The sequence below is a fragment of the Quercus lobata genome, chromosome 5, assembly GCF_001633185.2.
Source record: "Quercus lobata isolate SW786 chromosome 5, ValleyOak3.0 Primary Assembly, whole genome shotgun sequence".
NCBI classification, from domain to species: Eukaryota; Viridiplantae; Streptophyta; class Magnoliopsida; order Fagales; family Fagaceae; genus Quercus; species Quercus lobata.
The window spans coordinates 18,421,574-18,436,499 of NC_044908.1; the positions used below are offsets into that span (position 1 = coordinate 18,421,574).

The 14,926-nt window shown below is 35.8% G+C and overlaps 1 pseudogene across 1 annotated transcript in view; it reads left to right on the forward strand.

The window, feature by feature from the left end:
• LOC115990110 overlaps positions 1-14,926 on the forward strand; it is a 91,383-nt pseudogene that overhangs the window by 69,874 nt on the left and 6,583 nt on the right. The window contains exons 11-12 of the transcript XR_004092146.1: positions 14,306-14,377; positions 14,471-14,542. The product of XR_004092146.1 is annotated as a probable LRR receptor-like serine/threonine-protein kinase At1g51810 (transcript). The remainder of the gene's footprint in view (positions 1-14,305; positions 14,378-14,470; positions 14,543-14,926) is intronic.

Genomic DNA, 14,926 nt, shown 5'->3' on the forward strand with positions numbered 1-14,926 from the left:
TTGGCTCTTAGCAATCCAGTATATATATATCCTTAAGTAAAGAGTCTTGTAACCCAGTACGAAAGTTGGGGTTTAAATCTTCGATGATTTAATAGTCACCTGCCATTTTTTTCAGCACTTATTTCAAGGGTTATATGTTGATTTATTTTGAAGTTTCTCAGTAAACCTAGTAATAGTCACGCACGTGTTATATTTAGTGTTTATTTGGACAAATTTTAATAAATCCTCAAAAAACAAGGGTTGAAACAGGTCCACTTATTTGTAGTGTTCACTCCCCCATAAATGTAATCACCAAATTATTAAAAAATAAAATAAAACATTTCATAACAAATCCTTTCTAAATGAATGATATATTTGATCATTGTACACAATCATGTCCAATGACTCCAATCACAGAAAAAGAAAATAAATCAAATAATTTGATATGATGCATATGTGAATGATATATTTGATCACTGTACACAATCATGTCCAATCACAGAAAAACAGAATAAATCAAATAATTTGATATGATGCATATGTTGTTATTTAATATTCCAATTGAATCTTTTTATATTCTACAATAAATTAGAGGACAATTAAAATGATATTTAGAATGAAATTGGAGTGCATTAAAAATTTAAAGATACTTGTCATCAAATTATAGTACTTTTGTTTTTTAAGAGATAGTTTTAAACCTATAATGTCACAAGATGTTTTATTAATTAGAAGTACACTTGACATAAAATTAAAGTGCAACCAAATTTATAGCTAATTTTTATTTTTTTTGAGAAATTTGTAACTAAACTTTGTTGAGGTTTCATATTTTATTGTTTTTCTGAAAAAAAAAAAAAAAAGTTGCAGACACGTCACATGAAGGAAGAAAATGTCGGCTCTTAAACTGACTTTGGCGGTTACTGTTACAAGCATCCTCAGATAACCACGTTGCTAAGGATGAAGATTTGCATGGCCATGTTGTTAAGGATGAAGACTTGCATGGCCACGTTCACAAGAAGATTTCCGTAGCCAACCACGTTGCTAAAGAGATATAGATGACGTTTCCTGATATCACTTCTTGTTTAGATTGGTATTGTTTTAATTGTTTAGGATCGGTGGTTTAGATTGGTATTGATTAGTTTGGGTTGTTTAGATTAGTTTGATTTCAAGTTCCAATAAGCTAAGCATTATCTTAGCAAGAGTTTCAAATTAAGGATGAGCTATGATAGCTATTCGATATAGGTTGGAAGTAAGTTTATCATTATCTTGTAAGGTGTATTTATATTCAGAAGTATGAAATAGAAGGGCAGATCAGATTATTCTAATTAAATTCTAAAGGAGGCCCGGTTTCCCTCGAAGAAAACCACTTAAAGCACACTCAACCACTTTCTAATATCTATTTCATCAAAATAGGTAAGAGAGGAAGAGATAGAGGACATGAAATCCAAGTTGAACATAACAACTTGGTATCAGAGCCAGTGATGGAGGAGCAACGTATCAGCCATATTGAAGCCGAGCTTGGAGCATTAAACTCTAAGCATGATAACGCGATGAAGCAAATGCAAGAAATGTTTTCTGCTCTAAACTCTCGGTTGGACCAGCTTGTACCGAACCAGAATTCTAACCACGGTGAAGGTTCCTCAAATCGAAGTGGGTTCAGGCGAAACTATTTCAGCATCGGAGAAGGAATGAGTCATACAACTTCATCAACCATCACCAAGCTTGCCAAGTTGGACTTCCCACGTTTCAACGACAATGAAGATCCCATTAGCTGGATATGCCGAGTTGAGCAGTTCTTTGAGTTTCAGCAAACCCCGTAAGAAGAACGTGTGCCACTCGCAGTATACCACTTAGAGGGTGAAGCCCAATTGTGGTATCAATTGTTGAAGGAGGAAGAGTAGGCAATCACGTGGAATTGCCTTAAGAAAGGCTTAAATGCACGGTATGGTCCCACCTAATATGAAGACTTCTTTGGCGATCTCACAAAGTTGAAGCAAACTAACTCAATTCGGGAGTACCAAGGTCAATTTGAGAGGTTACTTAGTCGCACTGAAAGAGTGACCCCTTCACAACAAGTCAGTTGTTTTGTGAGTGGGCTCAAGGAAGGCATTCGAGTCGACGTGCAAGCATCATGCCCAACAACGCTCTCTGCAGCCATTGGCCTAGCATGTCTTTATGAAGCCCGACTGTAGTCTCAACGTCGAACATTCACACCAGATGCAAAGAAGACACCCATGTCATCACCCTTGAATGTGCAACGCCCCACAAATCCTGCCATTTGAAGACTCACTCCAGCCGAACTCAAAGATAGAAGGGACAAAGGGTTGTGTTACAACTGTGATGAAAAGTTTGGGCCTGGCCATCGTTGCAAGAAGCTCTTTTTAATTGAAGGGAGTTCGTCTGATGATGAAGAGGATGATGGGAAGAAGGTTGAAGAGATTGAAGAAAAAGGAGAGGAGGAAAATGAAACCGTCGGCATCTCCTTGCATGCCATTGCTGGGACTCAAGCTCCTCAAACTATGCGGGTGCAAGGTCATATGGGTAAAAAGATGATAACAATCCTGGTGGACTCAGGCAGTACCCATAATTTCTTGAGTGAAAGAGTGGCAAGAAGGTTGAGGTTGCAACCCAAGAATGATGGGTGACTCCAAGTCACAGTGGCTAGTGGAGAGAGATTAACCAGCTTGGGGAAATAGTCAGGGGTACGAGTGGTTCTTCAAGGGATCACTATCACCGTGGATTTCTACATCTTACCCCTGGAAGGTTATGATGCGGTCTTAGGTGCACAATGGTTGATGACTTTAGGGCCAATTTTATGGGATTTCTCGAAGATGCAAATGAAGTTTAGCATGGAGGGCGAGGAAGTGATGTTCCAAGGGATGTCCACTCCTTCTAGCAAATTCAAGGATGAAGAGGACGTGAGGCGTGAGCTTAAGAAAAGGAAGTAAGGTGTCTTATTGCAATTATATGCTTTTACACCTGTGGATCAACAGCCCCAAGATCTAACACATGGGACTAAGGAGGACGAGCGGCTACAAAAGATTTTGGCCTCTTTCGGGGACTTATTTACAGAACCCAAGCAATTGCCACCAACTAGGTCACATGACCACAAGATTCCCTTGATCCCTGGTAAGGGACCAGTGTGTGTGAGGCCTTATCGCTATCCACACATCCAGAAGACAGAGATTGAATGTATGGTTTCAGATATGCTAGCATCTGGGGTGATACGGCCAAGCAATAGTCCCTACTCATCACCAGTTATACTAGTAAGTAAAAGTGATGGTTCCTGGAGGTTTTGAGTCGATTATCGGGCCTTGAATCAAATTACTGTGAAAGACAAGTTCCCAATTCCAGTAATTGATGAATTGCTGGACGAATTACATGGAGCATGTTATTTTTCTAAGCTAGACTTATGATCGGGGGGGTACCATCAAATCTGCATGCATCCAAGTGACATTTCAAAAACGGCATTTAGAACCCATCAAGGCCACTATGAGTTTCGGGTAATGCCCTTTGGACTTACTAATGCCCCATCTACCTTCCAATCCCTTATGAATGAAGTTTTCAAAGAATACTTGTGCAAGTTTGTTTCGGTATTCTTTGATGACATCTTAATCTACAGCAAAAGTTGGGAAGAGCATTTGCGACATGTCAAGATGGTGCTATCGACTTTTAGAAACCACAAGCTATATGTGAAAAGGGAGAAGCGTCAATTCGGCCAAGTACAGGTTAAAAACCTTGGTCATGTGATTTCCAAGGAGGGAGTAGCAGTGGACCTAGACAAGGTAGCATCAATGGTAGATTGGCCCAAACCAACTTCACTTAAAGCTCTTCGAGGGTTTTTGGGATTGACCGGGTCCTATCGTAAGTTTGTCCAAGATTATGGGAAGATAGCACGGCCTCTCACAAATATGTTAAAGAAATATTCATTCCTTTGGAATCCAGAAGCCGAAATGGCATTTGAGGAATTAAAGGTGGCAATGACTCAATCTCCAGTGTTGACACTTCCAGACTTCACTAAACCATTTGTAGTAGAGTGTGATGCCTCAAACACTGGTATTGGTGGAGTTCTCATGCAAGAACAAAGACCGGTTGCATTCTTTAGTCAAGCCCTTGATGGAAGGAAGTTGGCCCTCTCAGCTTACGATAAAGAAATGCTCGCCTTGGTGCTAGTGGTGCGGAAGTGGAGACCATACCTCATGGGACGGAAGTTCATTATCCGAATAGATCAAAGAAACTTAAAATATCTTTGGGAGCAAAAGATCACTACAGAGGCCCAACAAAAGTGGCTAACCAAATTAATGGGGTACGACTTTGTCATTGAATATAAACAAGGGAGTGAGAATTTGGTAGCTGATGCGTTGTCAAGACGAGAAGAGAAAGGAGAACTTGTTGCTATCTCCCAACCGTTACCAAGGTGGCTAGAACCAATAAGAGAGGAGGTCCAGACTCAACCACAACTCCAAAGGCTTGCGAAGTTATGCCAAGAAGGTGAAGCTGTGGGCCCATGGCAATTTCGTGAAGGAATACTTTTCTTTATGGAAAAAATTTTCCTAAGGGAAGAATCTCCGCTTATTGCAACCATTATCAATGAAATTCATTCCAGTACTCATGAAGGGTATCACAAGACTCTACATCGAGTTCATTCCATTTTTTATTGGAAGGGCATAAGGCAACAAGTAAAGGAGTTCATCAAGCAATGTGACATTTGTCAACGACACAAGATAGAGAACTTAGCTCCAACCGTTCTACTCTAACCTCTCCCAATTCCTACTCAGGTTTGGTCTGACATATCTATGGACTTTGTAGATGGTCTTCCAATATCAAAAGGAAAGTCCACTATCTTAGTAGTTGTTGATAGACTATCTAAATATGCTCATTTTATTCCAATCTCTCACCCGTATACTGCTACTAGTGTCGCCCAAGTGTTTTTTTGATCATGTGTTTAGGTTGCATGGAATGCCACAATCCATAGTTTGTGACAGGGACCCTACATTTACCAGTTTGTTTTGGAAGGAGTTGTTCAGATTGAATGGCACAGCCTTCAACTTCAGTTCATCATACCACCCACAAACGGATGGCCAAACTGAAGTTGTCAACCACACTATGGAAATGTACCTGAGGTGTTTCACAAGTTCCAAGCCAAAAGAATGGGTTCGTTGGGTTTCATGGGCAGAATTTTGTTACAACACAAGTCTCCACTCTTCTACAAAGAAAACACCTTTTGAGATTGTGTATGGTAGATCTCCCCCTACACTATTGTCTTATGTCCCAGGAACCACTAAAGTAGAGGCAGTTGATCATGAGTTAAGAGCAAGAGACCAAGTCATCGAAGAACTATGAGACCAATTGAAAGAGTCCCAGGCCCGTATGAAAAAGGTCTATGATAAGCACCACACTGAAATATCTTTTGAGGAAGGCGATTGGGTATACCTACGGCTTCAACCGTATCGGCAAATGTCCCTATCTGTGCGAAGAAATCTCAAATTATCACCAAGATACTACGGCCAATACAAGGTGTTACAAAAGGTTGGACCCGTTGCCTACAAGCTTGAGCTACCCCAAGAGTCTCGCATCCATCCAACTTTTCACGTATCATACCTTAAGAAGAAACTTGGACAGGGAGTAGAAGTGCAGACTGAGTTGCCATCAACACAAAAGGAAGATGATTCTCTCATTCTGAGGCCACAAGCGGTATCGGAACAAAGGAAGAAGAAAGGAAGCACAAAAGTTCTCATTCATTGGCAAGGGCTAGCACCAAGTGAAGCCACATAGGAAAATCTTGAAGACTTGCGTCAGCAGTTTCCTACATTGACCCTTGAGGACAAGGGTGAATTTAAGGGGGCAGAATTGTTACAAGCATCCTCAGATAACCACGTTGCTAAGGATGAAGATTTGCATGGCCACGTTGTTAAGGATGAAGACTTGCATGGCCACGTTCACAAGAAGATTTCCGTAGCCAGCCACGTTGCTAAAGAGATATAGATGACGTTTCCTGATATCACTTCTTGTTTAGATTGGTATTGTTTTAATTGCTTAGGATCGGTGGTTTAGATTGGTATTGATTAGTTTGGGTTGTTTAGATTAGTTTGATTTCAAGTTCCAATAAGCTAAGCATTATCTTAGCAAGAGTTTCAAATAAAGGATGAGCTATGATAGCTATCCGATATAGGTTGGTAGTAAGTTTATCATTATCTTGTAAGGTGTATTTATATTCAAAAGTATGAAATAGAAGGGCATATTAGATTATTCTAATTAAATTCTAAAGGAGGCCCGGTTTCCCTCGAAGAAAACCACTTAAAGCACACTCAACCACTTTCTAATATCTATTTCATCAAAATAGGTAAGAGAGGAAGAGGTAGAGGACGTGAAATCCAAGTTGAATATAACAGTTACCCCCAAACTGGGGATCAATCCGACATGCACGTTATTCAATTTGCAATTGTTTTCCTGAAGTGGAGCCCTTATTCTTATATGACTTAATTGGATCTAATAAATGATATTCTCAATTAGGATCCTCTTATTATGCAATGACTTGATAGTTATAGCTCTTTCCTACTAAGTTTGGTCAGGGAGAGAGAGAGATGATATAAAATGAAGAGAGTAGAATAAGAATTTTTTTTTTAATTATTTTATAAAGGAAAGAAAATAAAATGAAGTGGAATTTTCTATTGGGTCCATTTTTCCCCCAAATGGAGGAGAAAGAGAGAAGAAAATGACACTAAGAAGAAAAATACAAAATCACTCATACTTTTTCTTCATTCTACTTTTAATATAATTTTCAAAGTATACCTTTTCCTTTGTGTCAATGTTATCTCTTCCTTCCCCCTTTCTTTTGAACAAGAAAGTATGTTGGCTTAAAAAACAAAAGGCTTTAGTCATTGTTGCAAAGAAATTATGCCGTAACATAAGGATGGAAAAATTATATCTTGTACTTGGCATATATGCCGAGTCTCTCACATAGAGGCGGGCTCCACATGATGTGGGACTTGTTTGTGTGTGAGAGACTCGGCATATATGTCGGGTACGTGATATACTACCTTGTAAGAAAGGAGTCTCGTGTATAGGAACATTGGACCTGTTGAGATTTTGACACATGTCAACATCTCTACAAATCTAGTGTTCCTAGGCACTAGACCTAAGCCAATTCCTATGCGTTAAAAGTATTGAAGTACTACTTATCTTCCTTGTGACTAGCATAATATGCCAATACAAATCAGCATGCATGATGCCCTAGAGTCGATAATGAATCTGAAAGCATGGCTTGTCTTTGTTTTGCTGATTAGTATTCTTGATAATTTGAAGCTAGCTAAAGGAGATGGTACTGAACATGCAAGAAGAAGACTTGTTGATCAAACTCCAGGTACGTAATTACCCATGAAATCTCTGTCAGTTCTTCAACTCTCTCTCTCTCTCTCTCTCTCTCTCCCTTAACCTTTCCTCATGGACTAACTTTTCATGCTTACTTTAACATAAAAATTAAGTTGATGCCTCAGCTACTGCAAAAGCAAATGCTTTTGATTATCTCACATTCAATGTGAAAATAGAATACAGTGTAAATAAAACATTTCACATCTAGAAATGTAGTTTGTAAAACATTAATTAGTCTTTCTAAAAATTCCTTTGTCACTCTCAAAAGTGATATCAAAAGTAACATTACACATCCATGCATATATCCATAAGAGCCCATTTGGCCCTACGATTGTGCGGGCCAAACATGAGTTCTCAGTGAAAAACACAAAAACACTAGTGTTTGGCTAACATTACACATCCATGCATATATCCATAAGAGCCCATTTGGCCCTACGATTGTGCGGGCCAAACATGAGTTCTCAGTGAAAAACACAAAAACACTAGTGTTTGGCCCCACGATTTCTAATAAATTGCGCTTTCCCAAACGCAAAAAAACAGAGTTCCAAATTTAGAGGTATTGATAGCTTTTTTGTAAACCCCAATTTTAAAACAAAGATCATGTTTTCACAACGTAATTTTCTAAGGTCTCAATCCCAAAAATACCATCAAACATTTGCTTACCACGCCCTTAAATAGAAAGTCCAGTGGTGGTGAACCAATAGGCAGGAGGATTGGGGCCTTGTGGTGTACCCAAAATACACAGCACCATGATTATCATTTGGAAATGGAAAGAAGTGAAGGACATTAACACGCATCTCTCTCTGTGAACATGAGAATTCCTTTTTAATTTCTCTGGGTAGAGAGGCTAGCTAGTCCAGTTGTGGTTTAGAAAAGGGGGTTTTATCTTTTGTGATTTAGACATTATATTTGTATCATGTGACTTCTCAATGAGGTAGTGGTTGTGTTCTCTCTCTTCGTGGTTCTGCCGTCGCTAGGTTGAGGTGGTTAATGGCAGCGCTACAAAAAAATAGCATTTGGTAATTAATTAACTGGTTAGCCTTTTTATACTCCTTAGTGCTTTTATTTGAGGAATGACATTATAATCTGATAATTTATTTATTTATTAACTTAAATAAACATAAATTATAGTTTTAGATATGTTTTCAAGCATTTTATTGTTGTTAGTTTGTTACTTAATTTTAAAACCTCAAATAATTAAACATAAATTATTTCCAAAGTATTTAAAATATACATATATATATTTATTTATTTATTAATATTTGTACCCTAGACTTATTTTACCCTAATTATTCGAAAAATGCCAAACTCTCATATCTGTACCTATATCGTACTTGTACATGTGCAACTTAGCATCTCAATATTCTTAGTTTTCATTTTATTTATTATTAGTTCCTTTTTGTTTTTTCATTTTCTTAGTAGAAGGAAATTATAAAAATTTATGTATTGACATTTTTTTTTATGTCAATATATTCAAGTTTTCTTTCTATTAAATCTGTATAATTAAGTTTTGTAATGACTATCTTAGGAAAAATTCCCAGAACGTTGGTTTTTTTTTTTTTTTTTTGGTGCAATTTGACCACCATCCCATCTGTTAAAATGTTTGACATGTACGGCTAGGTGCGCTTAATATGAATTAAATAATCACTTAGAATGATTTAATTAGAGAACCTAAAAAACAACACCACCCTATTTCAAAATTCCAACTCTTTTCTCTCTTTTAGTTTTACCTCTTATCTTCCATAGATCCACCCTCTTGCATGCATGGGCCATAAAACCAACTGGATTTGTGGCGGTGGTTTAGTGCTTGGTTAGAGTTGGGGTTTTTCAAAAGGAATGGCAGGTGCTTAATATAGTCCACTTTTTATTTTTATTTTTTTAAATATGTTGAATTTCGAATTGAATTATATTAGACTTTATCATATTGATTGGCATCTTTCTTCTTCGGCTTAAAATTTGTAGATTTCATAAGCATCGATTGTGGGGCAACCAGCGATTGTTTGGATGAAGGCACTGGTATATTTTACAAGTCAGATTCAGGTTTTATAGATACTGGGACAAATAACGTCATATCCCCCGAGTACTACTCTACAATGGTTTCTCCTAACTATGTACGGAAAATAAAAAATCTGAGAAGCTTCCCGCAAGGAACAAAAAATTGTTACACCTTGACACCTGAACAAGGCAAAAACAGTAACTATCTTATCAGGGCTTTCTTTTTTTATGGGAATTATGACAACAAGAATCAACCTCCAAAGTTTGAAATAAACGTTGGGGTTAATTTTTGGACCACGGTGGGTTTTAGCGAGTTATATCTGTTATATCCTCCACGGGAAACTTTTCCGGATATCATTCATGTTCCCTTGTCTGATACCATATATGTTTGTTTGATAAACACGGGGTCTGGAATACCGTTCATTTCCGCCTTGGAATTACGTCCTTTGAGTAAGTCCATTTATCCAACTAATTTTGGAGCACTAAGTTTTGGCTCGCGATTAGACATTGGCACCTCAAGTTCTATGTACTTGATCAGGTGAATTAGCTATGGTTTTTTTTTTTTTAAATATATTTTGGTTTTAGACTCTAAATTTAAGAACAAATAATGTTATAGTTACTATAAATTTTACTACGTTGGTCTTACAAATTGATATGTCACCAATTAGAAAGAAGCAATGCAAAATTTAATTATAAAATAATTGAAATTTAGTAATTACATTCATTATCATATCAGCTAATAAATTTTATGTTGTCATATATTTGGCATTTTCCTTTTAAGTACTTGGAATTGCGTTTCTGCAAAATTTTAACATGACAAATGCTTTTGTCTGTCCTAGGTACGAGGACGATGTTTATGATCGCTTATGGCTTTCTCAAAGTACGTTGTCAAACTGGGTTCCAATCAATACCTCCTCAGTTATTAACACTCAGGACAGCAATGATAGTTATCAACTACCAGCACAAGTGTTGAGAACTGCCGTTCAACCACCTAGCGGTCACAATGCCTTAACTTATGTCCACAGTTATGGAACTAATAATCCATACAATGGTGGTAAATATTATGTTTGCTTTCACTTTGCTGAGATTGCTAAGCCTACGCAAGGCAAGAAGAGAGAATTCATTATTGATGTCGAGGGCGGAAACTACACCTCAGAACCTATAACTCTTGAATACTTAAAGCCGCTGTCCATATGCCCCCAAAATGGACAACCATTTGAAGGGCATTTTAGTTTTTCTATTAATGCAACAACGGAGTCTGGCCTTCCCCCCATCGTCAATGCAATTGAGTACTATAGTGTAATTTCTCTCCCGTATAAACCAACCGACCCAAAAGACGGTAAGTTCAAAGAAAAAAGTTTAGCTCTAAACTAATTTGAGAAAGAAGGATAAATGGTTGTCACAAATTAGTTTTTCTTTCCTTTCGTATTCTTTAATCTTGAATGATTATAACCTCCTAATATTTGTTGCAAACAATAGTTGCTGCTATCATGTACATCAAACAAACGTACACGATCTCTAGAGACGATTGGCAAGGCGACCCATGTGTTCCACATCAATATTCATGGAGTAATTTGACATGCAGTTCAGATGATACTCCTAGGATCATTTCACTGTGAGTGCACTTCCAAGCCATGTGAAACCAATACAAATTCCATCATTATATTTATTTTCTAAAGAAAACAAATTCCTAGAATATGGATCCATTATGATAGTCCTAGTCCAGCTACAATAGCTGGACTATACGACTATCATAAAAATAGCTGGAATTTTTAAAAATGCACCATTGAAGAATTATATAAAGATGGAGTTGGTCACAATTCAAACGAAATTGTAAATTCTGAAGGTTGGCTTTAATTTAATAGATGAATGCCTCAACATATATGCCCAAATGTTTACTTGTACGTACATATCTTTTTATAAATTTCAGAAATTTAAGGGGGAACAAGCTCTTATGTAAGTCTAAGAGGGAAAGAGAGAGGAGAGAGAATATGAAAATACTCTCTGGCAATGACACCAACTCTTTAATTCATCTTTGATAATTTACAAGCAGGTACTTGAGCTCAAGCAAATTGACAGGGAAGATAGCGACATCAATCTCCGACCTCACAGCACTACAATACTTGTAAGTAATAACTAAAATCGGATTTAATTTGTTTTGGCATTCAGTTATGCTGTGAGTCCACATGTGGAAAAATGATAACTTGAGTTTTTGGGTCGGAGTGTATCTCAAGGTTCTTGACATCTATATGAATAGACTCTAGGTAAATTCTCCATGCATCTACGTACAGTTTGAAAGATAGTAATTCCACAACTTTAAATGGAGCATTTAAAAAAAAATATATATATATCTACCAAATAATTTTTACTAATTAATTAATTGTTTATACTATTTTTTTATTCACGTACATTCATTTTTTTTATCTCTAAAATGCAAAATTATTAATTATATTTTTGTATTTAGCCTGTGCATGTTTCCTTTTTAATTGAGAGTATGACAAATCCACTTATTTGAGGAAATTGAATTTTGCAAAAATATGAGATTAATAAATTAAACTTTAAAGTGTAAAACAATAAAATTTAATTTCGCAAAATCACTATCGTACATCAAGGTTTTCAAATCTAGACCGTTCATTGAACCGTAAAAGGGAGAGATTCAAGATTTTTTAGGTCGAACTGAGGTTGAATCGAGATCGAACCGAGATGATATCATAATTAATTTAATAATTAATTAAAACCTAAATATAGATATTAAATTTATAAAACTAGAAAAATTGACAATATATCTATATATATGAGGGAAATTTAATGATCTTTAAGCATATATTTAATAATTAAATAAGAAAATTAATAAAATAAAATAATAACCATGAAAACATTAAAATTTATGATTAATTTTTGAAGTAAAGTTGAATATCTTTGAAGAATTTTAATTATAATTTTTTTTATTCCTTGTAAGAGATGGATAATTTAATTAAGTAGAATAAAATTGTATTAAGTTGTTTTTTTATTAAAAAAAAAAATACTAAGGGGTTGGACCGCACGGTTCTCACCGGTTCGTGCAGTCCAACCCTGGTTTTAGCGGTTCACAAAATTAATAAAAAATCTGGTTCTTTATGCTTAAAAAACTAGTTTTCATCCCGGTTCCTGGTTTTCACAGTCCGACCTTCCGATCCGGTCCGGTTCTAAAAACTATGTCATACATAACTTCACATAACATCCAATAGGATCAAATTAACCAAGTAAAGTCAAATTACATAATTTGATAAATTAATACTAATCAAACTAAAAGTAATTTCATACAAAGAATTAAATAGTATGCTTCAAGTGTAAAATTTAGCACAAAAAAAAGAGATGAAAATTTATTGTTATTATTTTTCAAGTTGAATTTAATTCACCTTGGGTAATTAGGTGGTATATGGTGAAGAAAAGTTCAAATTTAATTCCTAATTTTAAATTTGATGTTAAAAGAGAGAGAGAGAGAGAGAGAGATTGTTTTGATGAGTGGTCACTTGGTAGAATGAGTGTTAATTATCTACTATTTGCAAGATTGGCTTACAAAAATTGAAACCACAAATTGTTAGCTGAAATTGATTGTCAATTATGATTTGGGACTCAAAATTTTGATTTTTTTGGCCACATAGAGTTTCAATTTGGTTGAATTTCTATCACTACAACAAATAAGATTTATGCTGACGAAATGTTTTGTAGCTAGAGCTCTTAGTTTTGTCATCAATTGCCAAAGGCCTCGTAACTGAATTGGCATCTTTTCATGTACAAATTGCTTGGGGGTTTAGGGGAGAAGGGGTTCGAGCTGTGAGGTTAATAGTATATTGTAATTATTTTTCAAAAAAAAAAAAAAAAATAGTTTTGTCACTGTGGGAGCATTTTTTACTCTAAGGAAACTCATGTTTATCCTTAGGCAATTTTTTGCTTGTCCCACATTGGAAAGATGGCCTTCCCCTTTCTAGCTTATAAGGGATGAGCCAATTAGAAAGAGTACTACTAGTTAACCAAACTAGTAGTACTCTTTCTAATTGGCTCATCCCTTATAAGCTAGAAAGGGGAAGGCCATCTTTCCAATGTGGGACAAGCAAAAAATTATCTAAGGATAAACATGAGTTTCCTTAGAGCAAAAAATGCTCTCACAGTCACCAATTACATTAGGTAACAAACAATTTCGTCGCCTATTTTGTCACCTACTATTTGTCCTCTATTGACATATATAATATTAGGGGCTTTGTTGGGGATGGGGAAGAAAAAGAATAGTGATTGTTATAGGAGCTTTTAAATGTGAGTCATTGGCAATGGTCTAAGTGTGCATTTGGGAAGCGCGTTTTGCATTTTCAACTTTTTTTTTTTCAAGTTGTGATTGTTGACTTTTGGATATGAACAGTACACACTAGTGGGTCTCGTGCACTATTCACAGGACCCACAAATCTCACTTTTCAGTAGTTTTTTCATTAAAAATGGATCCTACGGTACAATTTCACATATTTAAAAATTATTTTGCTATAGTGTATTTCAGTTTTCAATTTTCAGTTATATCCAAACGAATCCTAAGTGATCCACGCCTAAAGTCTGCCTTAATTGTCAAGGACAAAGTATTGATTTTTATATGCAAGTCCATTAATCCAATGTATGGTTGTTGAGGACAAAGCTTTAAGCTTTATATGCAAGTCCTATAAGTGAGCTAGTGATTCTTCGGTACTCATTGAATACAACAACGCGGTATTCCTATTTTCTTACATAATATTGAGTCATATAATTAATTAGCTTAATACTAGAATTTGTTACTTGTGTGTTATGATAATATTATGTTGTTGTATGTACTCTAGAAATATTTAATAATTATCTTCAAATGAAATAATTTACCTTCGTATCGAATGACATTTTTGCCCAATATTATTGTTAAATATTAACTTTACCCCCCCCCCCCCCTTTCCCCCAAAACATATTTCAGGGATTTATCGTACAATAACCTGACTGGAAACGTACCAGAATTTTTAGCACAACTGCCAAATTTGAAGATCCTGTAAGTTATTGAGTTTATTATTAATTATAAACCTAAATTTATGGGTTAGGAAATGACTTATTTTATTTTACACCATATTTGAAGTAATTTAAGAGGGAATAATCTGAAAGGTTCGGTGCCAGAGGCTCTTATACAGAAATCTAGGGATGGATCATTAGTCTTGAGGTTAGCTTTTATTGAATTATTACATTTTTCTATGCTTAGTTGTTCTGACTTCTAAACATGCCAAAAGACTACCAAAACTTTATGCTCATTTGTTCATCTGTTTTGTAAATCTGATTCCTTTTGTATTTGCAAAGGTAATTATGTATATCAGCATCATTTACAAAATTTACTTACCATATCATATTACCTATATGCAAGTCTTGGCGAAAATCAAGATCTTTTACTCTCAGTTCCATATAAGAAAAAGAAGAAAAAGGAGCTTAATGTTGTACTTGTTGCAACATCCATAATAATCCTCATCATTCTGGTCATTTTTTGTGCTCTGGCAATCCACAAAAGGAGAAGAAGAGGTATGTATTTCTTTATTATCTGGTTCTATAATTG